At 40.0% G+C, this 12,511-nt stretch overlaps 1 pseudogene; it reads left to right on the top strand.

The window, feature by feature from the left end:
• The first annotated feature begins 4,708 nt into the window (after positions 1–4,708).
• Positions 4,709–6,404, top strand: LOC139748463 (serine/threonine-protein kinase mTOR pseudogene; annotated as a pseudogene).
• Positions 6,405–12,511: the final 6,107 nt, after the last annotated feature.

The following is a 12,511-nucleotide window of genomic DNA, read 5'->3' as shown; positions in this document are numbered from 1 at the left end:
TTATGGACTGCCACGAACCCAGATGTGCTATAGAATAATACAATATCAATAGTAAAACATATTCTTCCCAAATTACACCTATACAATATGAAGCTATTGTGTTTACCTGGCATCACATTGAGGTATGCTGCAGCTACCACATGCCCCCGGGGGTTGCCGCATATAGCTGTGTGTGTCTCACAGATATATTACACACACCAATTCAAAAGTAGGGGTTCGAACTGCCTTGTATGATGTAATTTTATTGTTAATGATATAATGCCGCTCTTGTGGCACGTAACTTACATGGGTCTAGCATAGGACTGTGGAAACCTGTGGCTTCCAGGCACGTATATCAACCCTACCGGCATGGTACAACAGGTAGGTCAGTGGTCATTACACACGTCTTCAGACCCCCTCTGCGCGATAGTTTTTTGTTGTGTGTACAGCGACGACAAGTAGGACAGACAAACCTGAGAAATGGTTGTTAGTGATGGTGTGAACAGTAATATTATTATTACCACACATCACCAGTACACCTTTGATGGCGCTCCTACACCTTCGTATTATTATTACCACACATCACCAGCACACCTTTGATGGCGCTCCTACACCTTCGTATTATTATTACCACACATCACCAGCACACCTTTGATGGCGCTCCTACACCTTCGTATTATTATTACCACACATCACCAGTACACCTTTGATGGCGCTCCTACACCTTGGTGGCTGCTGCACGCTACACAGGAGCAGGGGATGATGGCACATATCTATGAAGTGAAAAGGTTTTCGATGAGACTGTGCTATTTCTTCCCTTCCCTGGTCGATGATACAACCTTTCCCCAATGTTACTTGTCATTCCTGGTGTAACGACTTACGGGTGGAGTCCGGTAACACCTTTTCAATAATAGTATGTGACAGAGTGGAGTGACCAGGATGAAAAGCGTGTTCTGCACTTCAACTGACTGATTATATGATAAGAATAAAGAGAATTACACACCATAAATGTCACTTGCAAGGATCAAGCCAGGGATGAAGCATAGATAACTAGAAGGGTTAAGGAAACAAAAATTGTAAAATACCTTTACCCGGGATCAGTAGCACCTGTGGTAATGGACACACCTTCGTAATGCTTGATCACTTACAACTGATCAACTTTAATACGAAAGTCTTAGGTATTGTCCCTCAGGAAAACTTTTTATAAATATTTATAAAACACATATATATGTTAGATATACACTATCTCTAGAATATATCTTTACCTGGGACGTGTAACACTTGTGTGGATAGACACAACTTTGTAATGCATGATCCATTACACGAAATGAACTTCACTTACGAAGAGTTATACAACGCGTTGTTGGAGAACATTAATCAAATACCTATACAGAATTTTTATGTAAGATAAAAGACATTTCTTGATAGTAAACATAAGAAATGATGACGAAAGAATAGGGATGTAGAGGTAAATATTTTATTGAAAAATTAAATTCTCTTGCCTTAAACTAGCTCCTTCCAATGGATTTTCTTTTCAATACCCACAGTAAGATATATTCTGTGGTTAATCACTATAAATGTTTATGTTTAACAGGTTTTCTATTTCTGATAGTATTTCACTGATTCAGGTTTAAGAACCTTAGTTCTGAACAACCATTATAATGCAACACCATACATATTTATCATAAATAAATCATTTATCACAATAACCATTATGTTTGTACCAGATTCTTTAAGTCCTCAATCACGTTTGTTAATATATAAGGAATTTTTCCACCACATTTCAATACATAACATATATCTACACGTGTGGAAATATATGTATATGTTTTTGTAAATTTTTCTTTGGCTTTTATAATCAAGGTGTAAGATATCCGTCTGAAGAAAATACTAGATAATATTATAGGTTATGTGTGTGTGTGTGTGTGTGTGAGCGCACATAGGAGTGAAAACATATTTTACACTTACAAGGTTAAGAGACGGGGCAACACGAGTGTACAAATCCTTCCTCAAAACTCTCACTTGATAATGATTAAAGTAGTCCACACACACACACACACACACACACACACACACACACACACACACACACAGAGCAGCGCCAGGCTGGAGGCGGGGCATCGTGACGTCACAGGCAAGTCCCTCCCCCCGCCAGATCCAAACATGTGTTGTGTCTGGTGATGGCGGTTCAAGATTTCCCACATTAATATTGATCTTTACATTATCATCCACTCCCAAAGTCACCTGGCATTCTTGTGTTTCAACAACAGACGTGATATATGCAACACCAGGCAAACATTGTACCATTATCTGATAGGTTAATTGGTGCACAATCAAGAACCAGTGAATTTCATGGCCGCCATAAGTAAGTAAGGAAGGTGACTTTAATGATGATAAATACGACCTGGTATGGCTGTGTCTACACACTACCGCCATCTGGTCAACATTGTACATACCAACATTTAAACTGTGACATTTAACCACAAGGTTTAAAGTCGCTCATAAAAACGCGAACTTAAAATCTATCCATTTAAATCTACCATTCATCAATCAACATTTAAACACCGTCATTTGAACGTAAACCTTCCAGGTGCGTTATTTTACCAGAGTCCTTTAAGATACGTCATATAAACACAAAACTTAAATGTACGTTAAGCTTGTGCAAACCATCAATGAAACTCAAACTTTTAAATCATAATTGTAATGAAATTGCGAACTTTTAACTCCGTCAAATTACAGCTATTGTACAAAATGCTTAACTTAACTGAAAAATTTTAATGTCAGTTAATTTAACGATATCCTTTGTGGTTGATCTCTGAAACACAAACCTTTAAACTTTGTCTCTAGAACTAACCACAACCATCAAGTTCTATATGTGGAAAGGAAATTTGTATAATCTGTCAAAACTCGTCATATAACGCGAACTTTTCAACCCTTCCATTTACCTGGGACTCTTCCCTGGCTGCCATTCATATTTTGTTCTTTTAAACTGTGACTTTATTACACTTTCATTCATTCATCATGACTTTATTACACTTTCATTCATTCATCATGACTTTATTACACTTTCATTCATTCATCATGACTTTATTACACTTTCATTCATTCATCATGACTTTATTACACTTTCATTCATTCATCATGACTTTATTACACTTTCATTCATTCATCATGACTTTATTACACTTTCATTCATTCATCAACTAGTTCGTCTCACTGATATTCCATTCATAAACTTCATTTCTGCATCTCATAGTTTGACCGCCATGTTGCTTTCATTAAGGTATATAATTCTTTGTGTATTTAATGATAGAAGATTCAATGATATTTCTCGTAGTACTGGAGTTAGAGTTAATAATGCCATCTCAGTTATACATTTAATAATAGAAGATTCAATGATATTTCTCGTTGTACTGGAGTTAGAGTTAATAATGCCATCTCAGTTATACATTTAATAATAGAAGATTCAATGATATTTCTCGTTGTACTGGAGTTAGAGTTAATAATGCCATCTCAGTTATACATTTAATAATAGAAGATTCAATGATATTTCTCGTTGTACTGGAGTTAGAGTTGATAATGCCATCTCAGTTATTAACTCTACTCCAGTACCACGAGAAATATAATTGAATCTTCTATTTCTGAATACACAAAGAATTATGGTCTTAATATTAGTGATGGTCTATACAAATTGGATAACTTTAATGTTGATAAAATTTGTAAACAATTCACCTTCTTGTCCACCTAATAAATTTATGATACGCTTGTTGTCTGTCTTAGACAATCACATGTTAACCATATGGCGTCCTAGCTACGTCTCTTCGTTGTATATCATCAACTGACTGTTATATTTCTCTCTTGTGTCTCCCATGATGATGTGAGTTTTACACGAAAGTGCACTTGGGAACTTATTGTGTTTATTTTCCCCGTGGAGTGACTCATAAGAATATATTTGATCACGTGCAAAATTGTGATCCTTTTCAATATACATATATGTATATATATATATATTTTTTTTTCAAACTATTCGCCATTTCCCGCGTTAGTAACGTAGCGTTAAGAAAAGAGGACTGGGCCTCTGAGGGAATATCCTCACCTGGCCCCCTTCTCTGTTCCATCTTTTGGAAAATCAAAAACAAAAAAAAAAACAAGAGGGGAGGATTTCCAGCCCCCCGCCCCCTCCCTTTTAGTCGCCTTCTACGACACGCAGGGAATGCGTGGGAAGTATTCTTTCTCCCCTATCCCCAGGGATATATATACATATATATATATATATATATATATATATATATATATATATATATATATCGCTACCTCGCAAACGCGGGAGACAGCGACAAAGTATAATAAAAAATAAAATATATATATATATATATATATATATATATATATATATATATATATATATATATATATATATATATATATATATCCTTCAGTATGTTTACTTTCGATACTGAGGAACAAAAGAAGGAGCCAAACAAGTAAATTTCGTCAAAGACATCTCTCTTTTCTTAACGCTGCCTCGCAAAGATTTTCATTAATTCATATTGAAGAAACAGACGTATTTTCTATTGTCTGGTTAGCTCAGTGGTAGAGCGTGAGTCTCACACACTTAAGGTCGTGGGTTCGAGACCCACACCAGACATATTTTTTGTCTTTTTCTTGTTTCATTTTGTCCGCATCACATGTGTGCAACATTCAGTATGTTCGTCCAACGTTATAGTGAAGAGACTGGCGGGAGAAGAAGAAAATCCTGTTAAACATTGAGCACAGAATAATGATGCGCGTGGCTCAGGATCTGGAACATCTGACACTCATGCAGAAAGTTGAAGTGTTTGAGCATGCTCTGGAGCACACCCAAGGGGATGATCTTGCCCGTTTACTTTGGTTTAAAAGTCCATCTTCAGAAGTGTGGTTTGATCGTCGGACAAACTACACTCGTTCCCTAGCTGTCATGTCAATGGTAGGATATGTCTTAGGTTTGGGTGACCGTCATCCATCCAATCTAATGTAGATCAGTTGTCGGGCAAGATAATCCACATCGATTTTGGTGACTGTTTTGAGGTTGCCATGACACGTGAGAAATTCCCTGAAAAAATACCTTTCCGCCTTACTCGCATGTTGATCAATGCCATGGAAGTGACAGGAATAGATGGTACATACCGCATGACTTGTGAATCAGTCATGAGTCTCATTCGTAGAAATAAGGACTCTCTCATGGCCATGCTGGAAGCTTTTGTTCATGATCCATTACTCAACTGGCGCTTAATGGATCACACACAACCAAAGAGCAAACGTTCAGTGGTGGGCGAGAGTGATAGTGGTGGTAGTGCTGTAAGTGCAACAGATACTGGTCACACTCCCATCATGGAAGCTACATCAGCTTCATCTGGAGTACACGTAGGTTCCCAGTCCAAAAAGCTAGAATTAGGACGAGAAGATTCTGGCACCTCGGAGGCTCTCAATAAGAAAGCAGTAGCAATTGTTCATCGGGTCCGTGACAAACTGACTGGGCGAGACTTTTGTCACGATGAACCATTGGACGTACACAGGCAGGTTGAACTCCTTATTGCACAGGCTACCCTGCATGAGAACCTATGTCAGTGTTATATAGGTTGGTGCCCCTTCTGGTAAAAAGTCTCCTAACTATCATCTCATCATATGCTGTCTCTGAGAGCACTCTTTATTTTAGCAATGTTGTTTTCATCTGTTTTCTTGGGAGGCATTTCGTAGGAAGAGAGCAGTTACAACTGAGAGAGCCGAATTCCAGTTGTGTAACATGACTTATCCATTAAGAACCAGTTTTGTGCCAGTAAAAAATGGGCAGTTATTCTTATAGGGTGTAAAAGACATTTTCTTGTAAAAGGAACAAGCAAACAAGGCTTAATGTTCTGCAACGAGGAAGGCAATAAATTCCCAGTACAGCCAAATCAAAATTCAAGGTTTCGAGTTATATTTTTGCTACTGAAATTATGTTGGTGGTCCTAAATGTTTCCTGTTAACAGCAGCAGCTTCAGTGTTTCCAAGATTTTATTGTCAGTTATGTTCCATTTGTCCGTTAAGTGTTTTTGTCTTTTTAAAAGCTGCTTACAATTTTTTTTTTTTGTATTATTGTATATGTGTGTTCATACCTAATTGGATTGTCATTGGTGTAAATCCCAAATACGACTAACCTGTATGAAAGCCTATTGAGAAGTAACATGCCAACATAGGTCATTTAGTTTTTTTTCATTAGCAGTAATTTTTTGATATTGTAATATTGTAGAGATATACATTAATAGGTTTTAGGTACGTGAATCACTGAAGGTATATACATTATGATTAAGCCTACAGTACAAGACTGCACACCCTCCAGACTGCGCTGAATGTGTGGTACACGAACAACAGTCAACCAAGGAAATCCTGAACAGACAGAGATGTATTTGGGGATAGGGGAGAAAGAATACTTCCCACGTATTCCCTGCGTGTCGTAGATGGCGACTAAAAGGGAAGGGAGCGGGAGACTGGAAATCCTCCCCTCTCTTTTTTTTTTTTTTTCCAAAAGAAGGAACAGAGAAGAGGGCCAGGTGAGGATATTCCCTCAAAGACCCAGTCCTCTGTTTTGACGCTACCTCGCTATCGCGGGAAATGGCGAATAGTATGAAAGAAAGAAAGAATATATATAAATATATATATATATATATATATATATATATATATATATATATATATATAAATGATGATAGAGTGGCAGATATAGGGTGTTTTGGTCGAGGCGGTGTGCAAAGTGAGAGGGTTAGGGAAAATGATTTGGTAAACAGAGAAGAGGTAGTAAAAGCTTTGCGGAAGATGAAAGCCGGCAAGGCAGCAGGTTTGGATGGTATTGCAGTGGAATTTATTAAAAAAGGGGGTGACTGTATTGTTGACTGGTTGGTAAGGTTATTTAATGTATGTATGACTCATGGTGAGGTGCCTGAGGATTGGCGGAATGCGTGCATAGTGCCATTGTACAAAGGCAAAGGGGATAAGAGTGAGTGCTCAAATTACAGAGGTATAAGTTTGTTGAGTATTCCTGGTAAATTATATGGGAGGATATTGATTGACAGGGTGAAGGCATGTACAGAGCATCAGATTGGGGAAGAACAGTGTGGTTTCAGAAGTGGTGGAGGAAGTGTGGATCAGGTGTTTGCTTTGAAAAATGTATGTGAAAAATACTTAGAAAAGCAAATGGATTTGTATGTAGCATTTATGGATCTGGAGAAGGCATATAATAGAGTTGATAGAGATGCTCTGTGGAAGGTATTAAGAATATATGGTGTGGGAGGCAAGTTGTTAGAAGCAGTGAAAAGTTTTTATCGAGGATGTAAGGCATGTGTACGTGTAGGAAGAGAGGAAAGTGATTGGTTCTCAGTGAATGTAGGTTTGCGGCAGGGGTGTGTGATGTCTCCATGGTTGTTTAATTTGTTTATGGATGGGGTGGTTAGGGAGGTGAATGCAAGAGTTTTGGAAAGAGGGGCAAATATGAAGTCTGTTGGGGATGAGAGAGCTTGGGAAGTGAGTCAGTTGTTGTTCGCTGATGATACAGCGCTGGTGGCTGATTCATGTGAGAAACTGCAGAAGCTGGTGACTGAGTTTGGTAAAGTGTGTGAAAGAAGAAAGTTAAGAGTAAATGTGAATAAGAGCAAGGTTATCAGGTACAGTAGGGTTGAGGGTCAAGTCAATTGGGAGGTGAGTTTGAATGGAGAAAAACTGGAGGAAGTGAAGTGTTTTAGATATCTGGGAGTGGATCTGGCAGCGGATGGAACCATGGAAGCGGAAGTGGATCACAGGGTAGGGGAGGGGGCGAAAATTCTGGGAGCCTTGAAGAATGTGTGGAAGTCGAGAACATTATCTCGGAAAGCAAAAATGGGTATGTTTGAAGGAATAGTGGTTCCAACAATGTTGTATGGTTGCGAGGCGTGGGCTATGGATAGAGTTGTGCGCAGGAGGATGGATGTGCTGGAAATGAGATGTTTGAGGACAATGTGTGGTGTGAGGTGGTTTGATCGAGTAAGTAACGTAAGGGTAAGAGAGATATGTGGAAATAAAAAGAGCGTGGTTGAGAGAGCAGAAGAGTGTGTTTTGAAATGGTTCAGGCACATGGAGAGAATGAGTGAGGAAAGATTGACCAAGAGGATATATATATCGGAGGTGGAGGGAACGAGGAGAAGAGGGAGACCAAATTGGAGGTGGAAAGATGGAGTGAAAAAGATTTTGTGTGATCGGGGCCTGAACATGCAGGAGGGTGTAAGGAGGGCAAGGAATAGAGTGAATTGGAGCGATGTGGTATACCGGGGTTGACGTGCTGTCGGTGGATTGAATCAAGGCATGTGAAGCGTCTGGGGTAAACCATGGAAGGCTGTGTAGGTATGTATATTTGCGTGTGTGGACGTATGTATATACATGTGTATGTGGGTGGGTTGGGCCATTTCTTTCGTCTGTTTCCTTGCGCTACCTCGCAAACGAGGGAGACAGCGACAAAGCAAAAGAAAAAAAAAAAAATATTTATATATATATATATATATATATATATATTTTTTTTTTTTTTTTTTTTTTTTATACTTTGTCGCTGTCTCCCGCGTTTGCGAGGTAGCGCAAGGAAACAGACGAAAGAAATGGCCCAACCCCCCCCATACACATGTATATACATACATCCACACACGCAAATATACATACCTACACAGCTTTCCATGGTTTACCCCAGACGCTTCACATGCCTTGATTCAATCCACTGACAGCACGTCAACCCCGGTATACCACATCGCTCCAATTCACTCTATTCCTTGCCCTCCTTTCACCCTCCTGCATGTTCAGGCCCCGATCACACAAAATCTTTTTCACTCCATCTTTCCACCTCCAATTTGGTCTCCCTCTTCTCCTTGTTCCCTCCACCTCCGACACATATATCCTCTTGGTCAATCTTTCCTCACTCATTCTCTCCATGTGCCCAAACCACTTCAAAACACCCTCTTCTGCTCTCTCAACCACGCTCTTTTTATTTCCACACATCTCTCTTACCCTTACGTTACTCACTCGATCAAACCACCTCACACCACACATTGTCCTCAAACATCTCATTTCCAGCACATCCATCCTCCTGCGCACAACTCTATCCATAGCCCACGCCTCGCAACCATACAACATTGTTGGAACCACTATTCCTTCAAACATACCCATTTTTGCTTTCCGAGATAATGTTCTTGACTTCCACACATTCTTCAAGGCCCCCAGAATTTTCGCCCCCTCCCCCACCCTATGATCCACTTCCGCTTCCATGGTTCCATCCGCTGCCAGATCCACTCCCAGATATCTAAAACACTTCACTTCCTCCAGTTTTTCTCCATTCAAACTCACCTCCCAATTGACTTGACCCTCAACCCTACTGTACCTAATAACCTTGCTCTTATTCACATTTACTCTTAACTTTCTTCTTCCACACACTTTACCAAACTCAGTCACCAGCTTCTGCAGTTTCTCACATGAATCAGCCACCAGCGCTGTATCATCAGCGAACAACAACTGACTCACTTCCCAAGCTCTCTCATCCCCAACAGACTTCATACTTGCCCCTCTTTCCAAAACTCTTGCATTTACCTCCCTAACAACCCCATCCATAAACAAATTAAACAACCATGGAGACATCACACACCCCTGCCGCAAACCTACATTCACTGAGAACCAATCACTTTCCTCTCTTCCTACACGTACACATGCCTTACATCCTCGATAAAAACTTTTCACTGCTTCTAACAACTTGCCTCCCACACCATATATTCTTAATACCTTCCACAGAGCATCTCTATCAACTCTATCATATGCCTTCTCCAGATCCATAAATGCTACATACAAATACATTTGCTTTTCTAAGTATTTCTCACATACATTCTTCAAAGCAAACACCTGATCCACACATCCTCTACCACTTCTGAAACCACACTGCTCTTCCCCAATCTGATGCTCTGTACATGCCTTCACCCTCTCAATCAATACCCTCCCATATAATTTACCAGGAATACTCAACAAACTTATACCTCTGTAATTTGAGCACTCACTCTTATCCCCTTTGCCTTTGTACAATGGCACTATGCACGCATTCCGCCAATCCTCAGGCACCTCACCATGAGTCATACATACATTAAATAACCTTACCAACCAGTCAACAATACAGTCACCCCCTTTTTTAATAAATTCCACTGCAATACCATCCAAACCTGCTGCCTTGCCGGCTTTCATCTTCCGCAAAGCTTTCACTACCTCTTCTCTGTTTACCAAATCATTTTCCCTAACCCTCTCACTTTGCACACCACCTCGACCAAAACACCCTATATCTGCCACTCTATCATCAAACACATTCAGCAAACCTTCAAAATACTCACTCCATCTCCTTCTCACATCACCACTACTTGTTATCACCTCCCCATTTGCGCCCTTCACTGAAGTTCCCATTTGCTCCCTTGTCTTACGCACTTTATTTACCTCCTTCCAGAACATCTTTTTATTCTCCCTAAAATTTAATGATACTCTCTCACCCCAACTCTCATTTGCCCTTTTTTTCACCTCTTGCACCTTTCTCTTGACCTCCTGTCTCTTTCTTTTATACATCTCCCACTCAATTGCATTTTTTCCCTTCAAAAATCGTCCAAATGCCTCTCTCTTCTCTTTCACTAATACTCTTACTTCTTCATCCCACCACTCACTACCCTTTCTAATCAACCCACCTCCCACTCTTCTCATGCCACAAGCATCTTTTGCGCAATCCATCACTGATTCCCTAAATACATCCCATTCCTCCCCCACTCCCCTTGCTTCCATTGTTCTCACCTTTTTCCATTCTGTACTCAGTCTCTCCTGGTACTTCCTCACACAGGTCTCCTTCTCAAGCTCACTTACTCTCACCACCCTCTTCACCCCAACATTCACTCTTCTTTTCTGAAAACCCATACAGATCTTCACCTTAGCCTCCACAAGATAATGGTCAGACATCCCTCCAGTTGCACCTCTCAGCACATTAACATCCAAAAGTCTCTCTTTCGCACGCCTGTCAATTAACACGTAATCCAATAACGCTCTCTGGCCATCTCTCCTACTTACATAAGTATACTTATGTATATCTCGCTTTTTAAACCAGGTATTCCCAATCATCAGTCCTTTTTCAGCACATAAATCTACAAGCTCTTCACCATTTCCATTTACAACACTGAACACCCCATGTATACCAATTATTCCCTCAACTGCCACATTACTCACCTTTGCATTCAAATCACCCATCACTATAACCCGGTCTCGTGCATCAAAACCACTAACACACTCATTCAGCTGCTCCCAAAACACTTGCCTCTCTTGATCTTTCTTCTCATGCCCAGGTGCATATGCACCAATAATCACCCACCTCTCTCCATCAACTTTCAGTTTTACCCATATTAATCGAGAATTTACTTTCTTACACTCTATCACATACTCCCACAACTCCTGTTTCAGGAGTATTGCTACTCCTTCCCTTGCTCTTGTCCTCTCACTAACCCCTGACTTTACTCCCCAGACATTCCCAAACCACTCTTCCCCTTTACCCTTGAGCTTCGTTTCACTCAGAGCCAAAACATCCAGGTTCCTTTCCTCAAACATACTACCTATCTCTCCTTTTTTCACATCTTGGTTACATCCACACACATTTAGGCACCCCACTCTGAGCCTTCGAGGAGGCTGAGCACTCCCCGCGTGACTCCTTCTTCTGTTTCCCATTTTAGAAAGTTAATACAAGGAGGGGAGGATTTCTGGCCCCCCGCTCCCGTCCCCTCTAGTCGCTTTCTACGACACGCGAGGAATATATATATATATATATATATATATATATATATATATATATATATACATATATCCCTGGGGATAGGGGAGAAAGAAGACTTCCAACGCATTCTTCATGTGTCGTAGAAGGTGACTGAAGGGTGCGGGAGCGAGGGGCTGGAAACCCTCCACTCCTTGTATTCTAACTTTCTAAAAGTACCTCAGAATAGATCTACTAAACATTTCGCTTCAAATCCAGGAGTGACGTTATTTTCTCCTCCTTAGTTACATACACAGTGTACAGGTTATTCTCTGTGAAACATGTGCAAGTCTGTCTCCTCCTACTCCACTACCATTACAAACAGCCTCGTTAGGTCACAGTTGTCTGCTCATGTTGGAATTCCTCTGTGCAATTCCTTGTATTTTAAGATTTGACTTTTAGTTGATAAGAATTTGGAGAGGAGTCTACGTAACGGTAACAATGATTCAGAAATATACTATGTAAATATACCGAACCTCTTGTATATGTTTTAGCTTCTTTAATCGGAGGAAAAAAAATTGCTATTAATTCCCGTCAAGACACATTGTAAACACGTGTGATAATGAATGTCAGGGAAATAAGAACCATGACAAAGGCAATGACTCAGATTAATGGCCTTGATGATGAAGACAAAAATGAATCATATGACGACGTGGGACAAACACAAGTTCCTTTGATATGGTTAAAGCA

This window comes from Panulirus ornatus, unplaced genomic scaffold (genome assembly GCF_036320965.1).
Source record: "Panulirus ornatus isolate Po-2019 unplaced genomic scaffold, ASM3632096v1 CTG_3814_pilon, whole genome shotgun sequence".
Classification (NCBI taxonomy): domain Eukaryota; kingdom Metazoa; phylum Arthropoda; class Malacostraca; order Decapoda; family Palinuridae; genus Panulirus; species Panulirus ornatus.
Note: the sequence above shows the minus strand (reverse complement) of the source record. Positions and strands in the feature narration are given on the sequence as shown.